Genomic DNA, 16,775 nt, shown 5'->3' on the forward strand with positions numbered 1-16,775 from the left:
GTTGGGGGAACAGCAGGCAAACATATGCAGAATACATGGGGAATCGGAGAGACAAGGGGGAAGCCCTGGAATCAGAGGGATGTGGGAGCAACGGGGGACACAGCCGGAGAGAATGCCCAGAGCTCAGACATGGGGCACCACCCCGGGGGCTACTATCACTGGATGAAGAGCCTGCAGAGGGAGGAGGGGGCTGGGTTAGGAGGGCTTTGAAGGTCAAATAAAGGATTTTGTGCTTGATCCTGGAAGTGATAGGGAGCCTCTGGAGTACAGTAAGTAGGGAGGGGCAAGATCAGAGCTGCATTTTAGGAAAACCTCCGGTACGTCTTGGACCTAGATTTCTCCAATTCCTAGGTAAGCACCTCAAGATACTATGAGCATACAGGGAAAAGGACAGCCTTTATTTCACCCCACAGTTAGTCAACAAACATTTATTAGACTAGTGTCAGGCATTATGCTAAGTTCTGGAGATTCAAAAAGGGTCAAAAGACAGTCCCTTCCCATAAGAGGAGTTCACAATCTAATGGAGCAAATGAACAGGTACAAAGAAACTAGAAAGGATTAGTAGGAGATAATTAAGAGAGGGAAGGCAACAGAATTAAGGAGTTAGGAAAGGCTTTCTGTAGAAGATGGAGCCCATAAACAAAGAAGATTCATATCCTCCAACTGGAACATCACCTTCCCATCTCCAGGGGTCCTGATCAATATCTGGCCACAGGACCCAGATGACCTCAGAGGACAAAGTGAGGCTGATGACTTTGCACAGCCCTGCCTCACTTAAATCCAATTCACTTACATGTCATGGCATCACCTCCTGATGTCACGGTCCTCTTGGAGCACAAAGGACAAATGACAACAATGTTCCCACCCCATACACACAGTGGAATTGATAAGTTATTATTTTGACATTCTGATGTCGTTTTCCCATCTTTTTAATAGCACCACCCTGTGGTACAACATTTCTTGATAGACTGAGTGACTGGTTTAGACTTTTCCAGAAGATAACCACAATTTGGGAGATGATGAGCAAGCAGCCTCCTTGCTATCAGACTGACACTGACAGAATCAAATAAACACAAGTCAATAGTTATGAACCACCTACTATATGCCAGATAAGGATGTACCTGCTCTTTAGGAAAATCACTTTGGTGGTTGAATGGAGGATGGACTGGAGACTGGAGGCAGATAGACACACACACACTCCAGCAGTTAGTACAATAGTTCTGGTGTGAGGGCATGAGGGTCTGCACCAGGGTGGGAGCAGTGTCAGAGGAGAGAAGGGGCACTGCAGGAGAGATATTAGGGGGTAGACTATATGCGATGACCTAGAAAATAAAAGACTGAGAGGTAGTCAGATGAATAGGAGAACAAGGAGGGAGGGGGATCACAGAAGACCCAGAGAGGAAAGATTATCCAGGAGAAGTAGGAGGAGAAGGAGGAAGTCAGCAGTCTCAAATACTGCAGAGAGACAAGGACATACCTGGTCAGATATGGCCCGGTAAGAACGTGTTTGGGATGCTGTATACATCTCTGAGCTTCACATGTCAAGGACACCAATAAGATGGAGAACATTGACAGGAAAGCAATGAGAACGGTGAAGGGCTTTCTGTTGGAGATTTCTGGGAATATTCAGCCTAGAAAAAGAAGACTTTTGAGGGAACATGATGGTGACCTTCAAGTATGTGAAGTGTCATCAAAGAGAGGAGGGTTTGGTCCCAAAGGGCAGGACCTAGAGTGCCCAGTGGATGGGAGTTGCCAGGAGGCAGATGTGGTATTAATTGTAGGAAGCCAGTAAGAGCCAGGGTCTCCCCCCTCACTAGAGCTATGCAAGAAGGTGCTGATTGACCTTAAACTTGGAGGTCAGCAGAGAGTCAGGGCAGGATGGGTAGATCTGAGATCATCAGCATAAAGGTGGTCATTCAATCCATGGGAACATAAAGGTGCTCATTCAATCCATGAAGTGAAGCAGGTCCAGTCCCAAACCTTGAGGTTGATTAGAGGCATGACCTAGAGAAGGACCCATACAAAGAGATAGAGAAGGAGTGGTCAGAGAGGAAGGAGAGAGTGACCCACAGCACCTAAGGCTAGAGAGAGGACCAGGAGGAGGAGAGAGAAAAGGCCATTGGGTCTGGCCACTGGAAGATCATGCCATGTCAGTGGAATGATGAGGTCAGAGGTCAGTTTGTAAGGGGTTAAGAAGGAAGTAAGAGGAGAGCAAGTTCAGATATGTGGTATGGTATGCTCAGCTACAAAGAGCAGGAGCATCATAGGACCATGGTTAGCAGAGATGAAAGGGTCAAGCAAGGGAGGTGGGATGAATGAGCCAGTAGAAAGGGAGAGACTGAGGAAAAAGGGGCAAGTGAGGATGACCTGTTGGAGGGTAGGAGATGGATGGGATCCCCTGAGCAGGTAGATGGACTGGCCTCAGTCAGAAGTCAGGCCACCTCCTCTGTCAGGGAGAAGGGAGGAGAGAGGGGCATAAAGCATCAGAGTGATAAGGAACAAAAAGGAGAAGAAGCTCACAGCGAATGGGCTCAATTTTTTCTGTAAAAAAGTTTTCTGTCCTTTATTCTATGTGTGTGTGTGTGTGTGTGTGAGTGTGTGTATGTGTGTGTCTGTCATCTCTGTCTGTCTGATTCTATCTCTGTCTGTATCTCTGTCTCTCTGTGTGTCTCTATCTGTCTTTCTGTCTCTGTGTCTCTCTGTGTCTATCTTTCTGTCTCTCTCTGTGTCTGTCTCTGTCTCTCTGTGTCTGTCTCTGTGTCTGTCTTTCTGTCTCCGTGTCTCTCTGTCTCTGTCTCTCTGTCTCTCTCTGTGTCGTCTGTCTATCTGTCTCTATGTGTCTCTGTCTCTTTCTGCCTCTGTCTTTGTATGTGCATGTGTATGTGTCTCTCTCAAATCTGGCTCTTCTCTCCACTCACACCACAAGTACTCTCATTCAGTCCCACAGCCTGTGTCATCTTTACAGTAACTTCTCAATGGGTCTCCTTCCTTTTTTTGTCCATCTGCCACAGGGCTGCCAAAGTGATATTCCTGAAGCACTTGTTTGCCCATATTCATCCCCTACTCAAGAATCTATAATAGCTCCCTATCGCCTGTTAGGCAACCAGATAGCACAATGGATAGAGCTCTGGACCTAAAGTCAGCAAGATCCGAATTCAAATCAGACCTCACACTGGTTGTATGACCTTAGCCAAGTCACTTAACTCTGTTTGTCTCAGTAATCACATCTATAAAACAGGCATGACAATAGTAGCACCTACCTCCCAGGGATGTTGTGAAGGTCAAATGAGATAATATCTGCAAAGCACTTAGCACAGTGCCTGGCACATAGTAGTCACTGAAGAAATACTTTCCTTTCCTCCAGGATAAAATACAAGCTCTTCTGTCTGGCATGATAAGCCCTTTAGCAATCTAGCTCTAGGCCGCTTTTCCAGACTGACTATAAATTACTCTTCATAAAGAGCTATTATGTGGCCCAGCTATATGCCCATAAATTTGACAATCTAAATAAGATGGATGAATATTTTAAAAAATATAAATTACCTAGATTAACAGAAGAGGAAGTTGAATACTTAAATAACCCCATCTCAGAAAAAGAAATTGAACAAACCATCAATGAGCTCCCCAGGAAAAAAATCTCCAGTGCTGGATGGATTTACAAGTGAATTCTATCAAATGTTTAAAGGACAATTAATTCCAATACTATAGAGACTATTTGGGAAAACTGGTGAAGAAGGTGTCCTACCAAATTCTTTTTATGGTACAAATATGGTTCTGATACCTAAACCAGGAAGAGCCAAGACAGAGAAAGAAAATTAAAGACCAATTTCTCTAATGAATATAGATGCAAAAATTTTAAATAAGACACTAGCAAAAAGAATAAAGCAACTTATCACAAGAATAATACATTATGATCAGGTAGGATTTATATCAGCAATGCAGGGCTGGTTCAATATTAGGAAAACTAACTGCATTTTTGATCATATCAACCACAAAACTAACAGAAACCACATGATTACCTCAATAGACACAGAAAAAGCTTTTGACAAAATACAACACCCACTCCTATTGAAAACACTGGAAAGCATAAGAATAAATGGAACTTTCCATTAAAAAGTAAGCAATATCTACCTAAAACCATCAGCAAGCATTATAGGCAATGGGGATAAGCTAGATGTATTTCCAATAACATCAGGAGTGATACAAGGATGTCCATTATCACCACTGTTATTGAATATGGTACTAGAAATGTTAGCTTTAGCAATAAGAGAAGAAAAAGAAATTAAAGAAATTAGAATAGGCAAAGAAGAAACTAAGTTATCACTCTTTGCAGATGATATGATAATATACTTAGAGAATCCCAAAGAATCAAGTAAAAATCTACTTGAAATAATAAACAATTCTAGCAAAGCTGCAGATCACAAAATAAACCCATACAAATCTTCTGCATTTCTATGTATTACTAACAAAGCCCAACAGCAAGAGATAGAAAGAGAAATCCCATTTAAAACTACAGTAGAAACTACAAAATATCTGGGATTCTACCTGTCAAAACAAAGCCATGGACTATATGAACACAATTGCAAAACACTTTTCACACAAATAGAGTCAGATCCAAGTATGTGGAAAAACATGAGTTGCTCGTGGGCAGGCCAAGCTAATATAATAAAAATGACAATTCTACCTAAATTAATTTACTTATTCAGTGCCATAACAATCAAACTACCAGATAATTATTTTCTAGAATTAGAAAAAGTAGTATCAAAGTTCATCTGAAAGAACAAAAGGTCCAGAATATCAAGGGAATTAGTGAAAAGAAATGCTAGGGAAGGTGGCCTAGCCCTATCAGATCTCATATTGTATTATAAAGCACCAATCATCAAAACCACTTGGTACTGGCTAAGAAATTAGAAGGGTAGACCACTGGAATAGCTTAGGTACTCAAGACACAATAGTCAATGAATATAGCAATCTACTGTTCAATAAACCCAAGGACCCCAGCTTCTGGGATAAGAACTCACTGTTTGACAAAAAGTGCTGGGAAAACTGGATGACAATGTGGCAGAAACTGGGCATAGATCAATGCCTGACCCTGTACGCAAGAATTAAGCCCAAATGGATACATGATCTAGGTATAAAGATTGATACTATAAACAAATTAGGGGAGCAAGGAATAGTGTATTTGTCAGATTTATGGAGAATGGAGAAATTTTTGACCAAACAAGAGGGAGAGAACATTATTAAGGGCAAAGTGGATAATTTTGATTACATTTAATTGAAAAGTTTTTGTACAAACAAAACCAATACTACAAAGATTAGGAGAGAAGCAGAAAACTGGGAAAGAATTTTTACAATTAGTATATGTGATAAAGGGCTCCTTTCTAAAATATATGGAGAGCTGAGTCAAATGTACAATAATACAAGTCATTTCCCAATTGATAAATGGTCAAAGGATATGAACAGGCAGTTTTCAGAGGAAAAAATTAAAGATATCTATGAAGATATCTATGAAGAAATACTCCAAATCACTATTGATTAGAGAGATGCAAATCAAAACAAGTCTGAGATACCACATCACACCTATCAGGCTGGCTAACATAACAAAATAGGAAGATGATAAATGTTGGAGAAGATGTGGAAGAGTTGGAACACTAATTCATTGTTGGCAGAGTTTTTCATTCTGAAAAGCCATTTGGAACTAAGCCCAAAGGGTTACAAAAACATGCATACCCTTTGACCCAGCAATATCACTTCTAGGACTGTATCCCCAAGAGATTATAAAAATGGGAAAGGGTCCCACATGTACAAAAATATTTATAGCAGCACTCTTTGTGGTGGCCAAAAACTGGAAATCAAGGGGATGCCCATCAATTGGGGAATGAGTGAATGAATTGTATATGAATGTAATGGAATACTATTGTGCTATAAGAAATGATGAGCAGGAAGACTTCAGAGAGGCCTGGAAGGACTTATATGAACTAATGCTGAGTGAAAGGAGCAGAACCAGGAGAACTTTGTGCACAGCAACAACCACAGTATGCAAGAAATTTTTCTGGTAGACTTAGCCCTTCATAGCAAAGCAAGGGCCTAAAAAATTTCCAATGGACTCTTGAGGCAAAATGCCTTCCACATCCAGAGAAAGAACTGTGGAATTGGATCGCAGAATGAAGCAGACCATTTTCTCTTGTGTTATGTTTTGTTTTATTTTGTTTTATGGTTTCTCCCATTCATTTTAAGACTTTTATGCAGCATGACTAAGATGAAAATGTATTTAATAAGAATGTATGTGTAGAACCTACATAAGATTGCATGCTGTCTCAGGGAGGGAGGAAGAAAAAATCTAAGATGTATGGAAGTGATTGTAGAAAACTGAAAACAAATAAAAGAAATTTAAAAAACCAAAGACCAAAAAATACATTAAAAAAGAGCTATTATGTGAAGCCAAACTGACCAGCTTGCTGTTCTCTTACCCAATATTTCATCTCCCACCTCCATGCTTTTGCCCAGGCAATGCCCTATGTCTCCCATGTACTCTCTTCCTCACCTCTGCCTCTAGAAGCCCTTAACATACTTCAGGATGCCATACAAGTGTAACCTCCAACAAAAAGTCTTTCCTGACTCCCCACCTCAGACATTAGTGCTTCACTCCAGGATTATCTTATATTTATATTTTCCATTTTCCCCAGTCATACAACCACAATAGAGTGGGTATCGATGTAGGCCTTGGTTTCTAGAGAAGTTTGGCACCATTAAAGGAGATTTATGATTTCCTGAAGGCAATCCAGCCTGTTTTCTTTCTCCTGCTTGATTCTGGGCCCATTTTATCTATCTGTACTGTGTGTTGCAGATGCATGTGCTGATAACCAAGTACCATAGGGTATTAATCCAAATGCATGTCATAATATGGGCAATTGACATTCTTCATCCGCTAGGTCTTTTCTGTGTGGCCAGTCAGGTTAGACTTTTTTTTACAGTTTATAGATCTCTTCCAGGAGGCTCTTCAATGTCTCAGAATTTATGAAACCAGTATAATTTTATCTGAAAACAGCACCAGCTGGAGGATCTCACTGTCCACAGGGGCTCTCCTCCATCTCAATGACTGTAGGCAAACAGATGTAACTGAAAGGTGTCCATGGAGAGAATGAAGTATCTGAGCTCATCACCTTCCACTTCCACATCAGAAAAGGGATGGAGTCAAGACCTGTGTCTGGTGGAGATGGCTTGGGTTGGACCTTGCCTCTCAGTCACTGCCCACTCCTCTCATCCATCCTCTGCCCTTCTCCACAGTCAGAGAAAAGGGAGATGATTTAGCCACAATAGGCCCATTTGAACTCCATAAATATTAACCATAATGATAGAAGATTAGGCTGCTTCCAGGAGTGATAGGAAGTTGGGCTTCTAGTTAAAAAAGGCAGAGAAAGTACCCTGCTACCCAAGGTCTCTACCTTGTGCGAGAGTTATGGCATTATTCATAATTAATCAACATCTGCTCATTCTTGTCACCCAAGTCAAAATCTACACCCTCTGGGAGATGAAGAAAGCTCCTCAGGCTTCCCTGTCTGTATGCACTCTTGGTGGTTTTAAATTATATATGAGAAAAAGTATATATATGAGTCCATCCCCACTGCGGTCTATGTGAAGAGACAACCAGAGTGAAATGGGAGTGACATGAAACTGGGAACAGTTCTTAAAAGCCTGATTTATGTGGCAAACAGGTGAAGGAAGAGGAAAGGGAGTTCAGTCAGTGGAAGTCTAGTTCACTCACACTCTGCCCAGGAGACAACTGGACATGGACCAGACAGTGGCTGGTTGACCCCTTTGGATGACCACCCTCGTCTTCCCTTCTCCTCATGGGCCCAAGGAGGGAAATAACTGTACTGTCCCTACCACAGTGACTGCCCACACTTTCTTAAAGGCAAGACTCCAGCTAAACACTTAAGGCTCCCAGACACCTCCTCTCTAGTCCTAAAAGTCTTTGCCTCAGTAGCAGGGACTATGGGCTTGCCCTGGAAGCCTGCCCAGGGAGTCTGTACATCTATCTCCCTCGCTGCTTTGTGTGTGTGGGTTTTTTTTTTTTTTAATAAATTTCATCTTGAAACATCAGTCTTCTCTTCCATTTCTCTCATCTCCCTCCATTGAGAAAGCATGAAAAAAACGAAATCCCTGTTAAAAGCGTACACAATCAAGGAAAACCAAATTTCTCATTGGCCATATCTAAAAAACAATATGAATCGATCTCTCTGTATCCATCACCTCTGTCAGTAGTGGACTCCATGTTTCATCAGGACTCCTCAGGAACTGTAGCTGGACGTTGTGTCTGTCTGAGTCCTGGATTTTCTTTTATGTATCTACTTTGTTTTCCTCAGTCAAGATCCACTTTCTCATCCTCCCACCCCAATCCATGTCCCTCTTCCACTTACTGAGAACATGAGAAAAATAACACCCATCGCACACATGTCTAGTCAATCCAAACAAAGTTCTACATTGGCCATGGCTCCTGTTGCATTCCCAGGGCCTTATTTTTCTCTCAAGAGGTAGGCAACAGGTTTCATCATGAGTCTTCTGGGATTGTGGTTGGTCATTATGCTGATAAGAGTTCAACACAACAGTATGCCATCACATTCATGTATCAGAATTGGTCCCTCCATTTCCCCAATTTATGGACACCCCACACACAATTCCCATTTTTGCCACCTCAAAAAGAGTAACAAATATTTTTGTACATTTTAAGAATTTGTTTTAAGACTAATCTCCTCCTTAATCTCTCCTCCCTCTTATTCTCTATCCTTGATTCTCCCATTTTTCCTTCTATTTCCTTATTGAATGAAATGTATTTCTGTACCCAACTCTGTGTGTGTGCGCGTGTGTATGTGTGTTCTTCTTTTCACCAGTTTTGATGAGAGCGAGGTTCAGGTGTCAACTATGCCCTGTACCCCCTTCTCCTGTCTATTTGCGCACCCTAACCCCCACCTCCAAGTGTGTTCCTCCTCTCATCTTTTCCTAAGATCATCAAGACGTAACAGAATCACTCCTAGGTCTTATCCAATCAGACTCCCTCTATGACCCCAGATAATAACAATGTTCAGAGGGGACAATGTGTCTTCTCCCCATAACTGACCGTAAACAGTTTTTCTTGCTTAGTCCTTCATCACCATTCATGCATGTTTACCTTTTAATGTTTCCCTTCCCTCCTGCGACTGAATTTCACAGTTTCTCCTTGGCTCTGGTCAGCGCATCAGGAATGTTAGGAAATTATTTCTTCAAGGGTCTCTTTTTTTCCCCATTGTCACATTACACTGGCAGACGTCATTTTATTGTGCAAAACCAGATATTATGTTTTTAAGAATTGCAGGTTGGTGGTAAGCCTGCATCAAGCAAGTCTATCAGTGCCATTTTTCCAACAGCATGTGTTCACATCATGTCTCTGTGTCACATTTTGGTAATTCAATATTTCAAACTTTTTCATTGTTATTATATCTGTCATGGTGATCTGTGATCAGTGACCACTGATGTTACTGTGGTAGTTGCTGTGGGGTGCCTTGAATCATGCTCATATAAGATAGCAAACTTAATTGATTTGATAAATTGATTAATTGATAAATGCAGTGTGTGTTCTGATGACTCCACAGGCTGCTTTCCATCTCTCTCCCTCTCCTTCATCTTCCAGTTACCGGAGACACAACAAAATTGAAATTGGGCCAATCAATAATCCTACAATGACCTCTAAGTGTTCAAGGGTCAATCAATGTGGCAAACTTCATTATTGTCTTATCTTAAGAAATTGTTACACCCACCCCAACCTTCAGCAACCATGACCCTGAACAGTCAGCAGTCATCAACATCAAGGCAAGACCTTCCACTCGCAAAAAGATTATAACTCTGAAGGTTCAGATGATGGTTAGCCTTTTTTTTAGCAATAAAGTATTTTTAATTAAAGTATAGACATTGAGGGGTTTTTTTAGACATAGTATTATTGCACACTTAATGCACTATAATATAGTGTAAGCATAACTTTTTATATGCACTGAGAAACTAAAAACTTCATGAGACTTACTTTACTACAGTGGTCTGGAACCAAATCCTCAGTTTTACCTGTGCTCACTTTAGCTGAGTTAAGTTATTCTTGACTGTAAGATCATATCCTTTGTCTTTTGGAATATATTCCAGACTCTACACTTCTTTCCATGGTGGCTGCTAAATCTTGTGTGTTCCTGCCTGTGGCTTGAATTGGTACTTGAAATCTTGAAATCTTTCCTTCTGACTGCTTGCAGTATTTTTTTTTAACTTGGAAGCTCTGGATTTTGGCTATAATGTTCCTGGGAGCTTTCATTTTGTAGTTTCTTTAAGGAGGTGATTGGTAGATTCTATTTCTACTTTGACCTCTGGTTCTGGGCAGTTTCCAGATTTCTTAAAATATTATGTCTAGGCTCTTTATTTTTTATGGCGGTGCTCAGTTAGCCCAATGACTCTTAATTTTTTTCTCCTCAATCTGTTTTATAGGTCAGTTATTTTTTGCTATGACTTAGTACATTTTACTACATTTTTTTCTATTTTTTTCAGCTTTCTGACTTAATTTTAATATTTCTTATTGCCTTATGGAGTTATTGGCTTCTATCTGGTTCATTCAAATTTTCAGGGAGTTTGTTGCTTAGCCAAGGCTTTGTAACTCTTGTGCCAAACTATTCATTGCATTTCCAATTCTTTTCCCCATAACTCTCATTCCTTTTCCACTTTTTTCCTCAAGTACTCTCCTTCCATTTATTAAGGAGGACTCTAGCAAGAATCTTACCAGTATTAACTAAGACAGAGACTCTCCTGTGATTGTGAGAAGACAATCTATTTCCTTTACCTTTACAGAGATGGACAATGGAGGCATCCTTGAACTCCAGGGGATAACCTCCTCTTTCCATATAATCTGGAAAATTTCAGTCGGCTTTTGTATGAGCAATGGTCCCCCTACCTTGTAAATCTCAGCTGGAATAGAATCAGCACCAGGTGCTTTGCCACATGAAAGGAACCTAATGGCCCTCAAAACCTCTTCTTCAGTTGGAAGTTCAGCTAAGGAGGGATTGACTTCAATCTGAGATAAACAGTCACTTGGAATCTTTCACTTGGAAGGTGGTCATCTACCTGAGAGCCAATGTGGCTTCAGAAAGGGCCGAGGAACAGTCGATATGGTGTTTGCTGCCCAAGAACTGCAGGAGAAATGCCAGGAGCAGAACAGAGGTCTGCACACAACATTTGTAGATCTGACCAAGGCCTTTGACACTGTTAGTCATGAGAGCTTATGGAAAATGATGTCAAAATTTGGTTGGCCAGAGAAGTTCATCAGTTTTGTATGTCAATTTCATGATGGCATGTTTGCTTGGGTTCTGGATAATGGACAAAGCTCTTGTGCCTTCCCAGTCACCAATGGAGTGAAACACGGCTATGTGCTTGCTCCCATGCTTTTTAGCATGATGTTTTCAGCCATGTTGTCAAATGCTTTCAATGAGAATGAACACGCCATCAAGGTCACCTACTGTACTCACGAAAAGTTCTTCAATTTGAAAAAGCTACAAGCCAAGACGAAAGTGCAGGGAGTGTTGGTGCATGATTTTCTGTTTGCAGATGATTGTGCACTCAATGCAGCCTCTGAAGCTGAGATGCAACAAAGTGTGGATCAATTCTCTGCTGTTTGTGCTAATTTTGGCCTAATAATTAACACTAAGGAAACATAAGTGCTCCATCAGCCACCACCACACCATCCATGTGTGGAACCATAGGTTATAACAAATGGAGAAGTTTTGAATGCTGTGGATAAGTTTGCTTACCTTGGTAGTGTACTTTCCAAGGATGTACACATTGACAATGAGTTTGATGCACACGTTGCCAGAGCTAGATCAGTGTTTGGAATGCTCCCAAGAAAAGTATGGGAGAGAAGAGGTATTAGACTGACTACCAGACTGAAGGTCTACAGAGCCATTGTTCTGACCTCATTGTTGTATGCCTGTGAAACATGGACAGTCTACCAGAACCATGCCAGGAAACTGAAACGCTTATATTTGAACTGTCCTAGGAAGATTCTGAAGATCACCTGGCAGGACAAATTACCAGATACTGAAGTCTTTGCTCAAGCTGAACTGCCAAGCATTCAAAGTATGCTTCAGAGAGCACAGCTCCAAAGGGGTGGCTGCATTGTTCAAATGTAAAATGCACGATTGCCAAAAAAACCATTTTATGGAGAACTCGCATGGGGCAGTTGATCACATGATGGTCAGAAGAAGTGATACAAGGATACTCTCAAGGTCTCTCTCAAGAACTTTGGATTTGATTGTGGGACTTGGGAGACACTGGCACAGGAATGCTCAGCATGGCGTGTCCACATCAGAGAGGGTGCTGTGCTCTATGAGCAAAGCAGAATTTAAACAGCTCAAAGGAAATGTGGTATGTGCAAATTTGGAGTATCCACCCCAAATGTTCATACGGACTATCTGTGCCTGACCTGTGGTAGAGCATTTCGAGCTCAAGTTGGTCTGATCAGCCACAGTCAGACATCCTGAAATTTCACTTTACAATGGTGATGTCATTTTGGTCCTCTTTGAGAATGAAGGACAGCAACCACCTTCCATTTATAAAAAATGGTTTTAAAACATTTGTTTTATCTTTTTAAGAAATTCTAGTTGAATTTGTGTCCAAGTTGTGTTTTTCTCTGAGGCTTTGCTTGTGGACATTCTGGAGTCATTCTTTTCTTTTGGGTTTGTGTTTTGTGCATCCCTACTACCTTCATAACTCATTAGAGTGGAATTCTTAAGTGGAGAAAATTTAGAACTCAAAATCTTATGGAGTAAATGTAGAAAACTATAAATAAATATACAGACAGGCAAATAAGTAAATAAAAACTTGTTTTTTGTGTTTTTTTTTTTTTTTAAAGAATGGGATTCTTTTTTTGTTTGCACATTCTCCTAGTCTACTTCCCAACTTTGGGTTTGATGTTAACTCTGGGCTCTTCTGGAGGAAAGATCTGGGCTGGTTTTGTTGCTTCTTTCTTGGGGTGGTGGTGTTCCAGGATCTCAGTGACAAGTCAGAGATCTACAGCCTCTCAGAGCTCTTACGATGGTCTGATCCAGAACAAAGTCGCTTGTTCACCTCTGGCCTGCGTCCTGAAAGTCCCTGACCTGAATTTGGGGCTGAACAAGAGTAGATGCTGCTGGACTTTGCTCTTATCATGTAGCTGGAAAGCTCTATTTACTCAGATGGGCAGAAATGTAGGTTCTCCTTTGGTCTGGGATTCCTGTCCCACTTACTCCCCTGCAGGCTGAGCTAGACTCAGAAGCACCTGGGGTCTGAGCCACACCTTTGCTGCTACTGCTTCTGGACCCAGGCCCTCCCTACCAGGAATGCCACTACCAAATACAGTTCCCTTTCTCATTACATCTTAGATCTGCAACCCCAGGATTGAGAAGTGAATAATAAAGCTGCCAGTTGGTAACTGTTCCATCACCATGCCCCGGTGTGAGGCTAGGGGTGTCCTAGAATGGGTCTAAGACCTCCTCCTGTTCTGGTGCTCCTCCTCTCCCTGGGTGCTGGAGTGTTCTGCACCCACTGTGCTTTGGCCCACCCCATCTCCAGTGTCCACAGACCTCCCTAGGTCTGTCTCCTAATGCTGAGCTGGACTGGATGATGGACTCACTGTAACTTTCTGGATTTCTCTGTCAGGGTCTGGTCTGGTAAATGTTCTCTACCCGTTAGGGAAAGTTCACAAAGAGGAGCTCACTGAATTGCTTCCGATCATTCTGCCATCATGGCTCTGATGGGGATGGGACCTGAACACCCAAAAAGGAAAAGCCCCTGGACTTTCCCATGTGGTCCAAGTCCCTGGTGTTCACCTGGGGCATCTGGCCTTTCCAGGTCCTTCTCTGTTGCCTCCTAGTCACCCCAGACTACTTAGCCACTCCTAGATCCTTCCCCCAGTCCTTTGGTACATAAGGTCCATCTTGCCTCCCATTCAATTGCTCAGACTCCTTAAGAGTCTAGCCTGTTTGTAGTCACAAATATGTTCAGATTCAATCTGGCCAGCTTGTCAATACAAGTGTCACAAATATGGTGGATTCATAAACTCTCACCCACCCCAACCTCTGTTCTAATAAACCTTATTTCAGGCTGAAAGAAAGCTTGAGTTGAATTCATTAGAGGTGGGACCTGCATTGTTGCCCTTAAATTTCAGGGTCCCAGCACCCCTAGACCTCAACATCTTCCTTTATGGTCCCCCAAATCCTTTGCCTTATATTTCTAATCAGAGAGTTGTTGAACAGAGTCATCTCTGCCATATTTTTATGGACTGTTGAATCAGTTGGATTGTAGATGGGAGACCCCCTTGTTGGGAAGGAACCTCTAAAGTTGTCCTCTGCTCTACCCAATCAAAAGCTTTTCATAACCAGCTGTTGATAAGCACACCAGGTTCTTGTATCATCCATTTCTTGCAGTTGCAGTAACAATGTGGTCCACAGGAGAAACCACTTTGGAAAGTTCCTATTCCCTATTGTTCTCAGGGTGTGATTCTCATGGGAATCTAGGGAATCTCAGCATTTAGTCAGTAGGTGCTGCCTTTTCAGTCTTTCTCTAGTGTCATGTCCTCTTTGAGATACCTCAGGAGCCCAGCCTCCATGACTAGTGATAATCATTTAATACCACTTGAACCTCAATAGAGGCCAGAGCCTAAACCAACCAACCAGAAGAAGCCTCTTGGTATAACAGACATCCTCTTCTTTGTAAACTCTTTTTCTGAGTAAACTCAGAGAAAGCCTCTTTCTGCATCAACAGGGCCAGGTGAAGCTGACCAGAGCATATAATGACTACCAAGGACAAGGTGCCTTAACCAGACCCTACCTTGAATAATGAGACTTTTCTTATTTTATTGTTTTATGGACATGTAGTATGATATGTCATGTTAGTAGTAAAGAAAACACAAATATCCTGGGTTGTATTTTCAATTGACGCTTTGTCAACTCTCCTATCTTGTGTTTACAACCTATTCAATTAAGAAAATTCCTTTTTCATACTATGGTTAAACATACATGGAGATCATAAATTTGAGCGACACAGATATCCTGAATTGGGATTGTTCTAAAATGTATTTAAGCCTTCTCGTCCTTTTTGTTCAAGCAGTCAAAATTCACATTCTGGCTCCATGTATGTACATGTTCACTAGTTTCAGCTAGCTTTAAGGGAATAAACAGTATGACTTTATATGCCACCTAGCCTGTTTGCATCTTTTAACCAAACTTTTGGGTTGACATTAGACCTCCTCCCCCAACAGATCTCTGCATGGATGCTCAGTTCAATTCAGCTGCTCATTCTCTGTTTTCCATAGCAACTCTTCTGTGTCTCCCAAATGTACTCTTTGGACTATCTCTACCCTCTCGTTTCACAAATTATATGTTGAGTTCATGTTTGGGTGGTCTACCGCAGAGTCAAGATACCTTATGGGTCTGATCTCCTAAAACCACTGCACATAAACCACACCAACCCACATACCCTTAATAATCCTCCAAAAGATACAGTTGGTTCAAAGAAAGGCATGAACTAAGATGGCACCATGAACCAACAGGGAATCGTGTTATCCCCTCCCCCATTCAGTAAACTCCAGTGACTCCTCTAGGACCAAATCTAAAAGCCTTTGCTTGGCGTACAAAGGCCTTTACAACCTTGTCCCCTCCCACCTTTCCAGTTTTCTCATACCTTACTTACATCCCTCTCCAGCCCATGTACTCTTTCCTCCAGTGACACAGGCCTCCTGGCTTTTCCATGAGCAACATTCTCTGGATTCTGGGCATTTTCCCCAGGCTGTGCCCTATGCCAGGAGTGCCCTCCCTCCCCACCTCCACCTTCCTCTGCCTTCACTTTTCCTAGTTTTCTTTAAGTCTCCACTAAAATCCCACCTTTCACAGGAAGCCTTTCCCAATCTCTCTTAATTCTAGTGTCTTTCTTCCCTGATTCTCTCCAATTTATCTGCTTGATTGTTCATGGTTATTTGTTGGGAGCTCCTTCAGGGCAGGGACTGTCTGGTCCTTCATTGTATCTAGGGTGCTTGGCACAGAGCAGGTGCTTAATTAATACTTGTGGACCAGTTGAGCTAAAATGGAGTCACTCCCGTAAAAGATGGGGAGGTGCTTCTGGATGCCCTCCCTCCTTCAGGCTTGGGAGCAGCCTTTTTCCATAGGTTACATAGAGGGTACTGTCTGCATCTTGAAAATGATTAGACGGAGCGCAGCCTATCCCTCTTCCTGCATTCAAGTCTAGGAGACACAGTCTAAGGATTCCTTCATTCCAAGCAAGTGGCAGCAGAGGGTAAGAGAGGAGGATCTGAGGACCATCTTCCACTCTTTCAGGCCACATGGCTGTGAGAAACAGGCTGGGGAAGGGAGGGAGCTGTCCTCAGTTCTAGGTGGAGGGTGTGGATCCCTGACCTGGGGGCTTGAATCTTAGAGGTCTAGAAGCCAGGGAATCCACCCCAGCAGTGAAGCCCTTGGCACAAGAGTCCAGGACATCAACCCAGTAGGGCTTTGAATGGATACATAAATTTTTGAAAGCAATTATTAAGCACTTAGTAGGTACAATGCACTCTGCTCAGCACTAGGAATACCACAGAAAAGTAAGCCAGCTCCTGCTGGGTTCTGTCTTCCAGGCTGGCTCTCTTCTCCACACAGCTGACTCCCCATTTTGCTTCTTAAAAGGCCATAAGGGGCATGATGGGAGCCTTTAGCTAGCCAATGGCTACTTGCCCTCCAATTCTA

This window comes from Notamacropus eugenii, chromosome 5, assembly GCF_028372415.1.
Source record: "Notamacropus eugenii isolate mMacEug1 chromosome 5, mMacEug1.pri_v2, whole genome shotgun sequence".
Lineage (NCBI taxonomy): Eukaryota > Metazoa > Chordata > Mammalia > Diprotodontia > Macropodidae > Notamacropus > Notamacropus eugenii.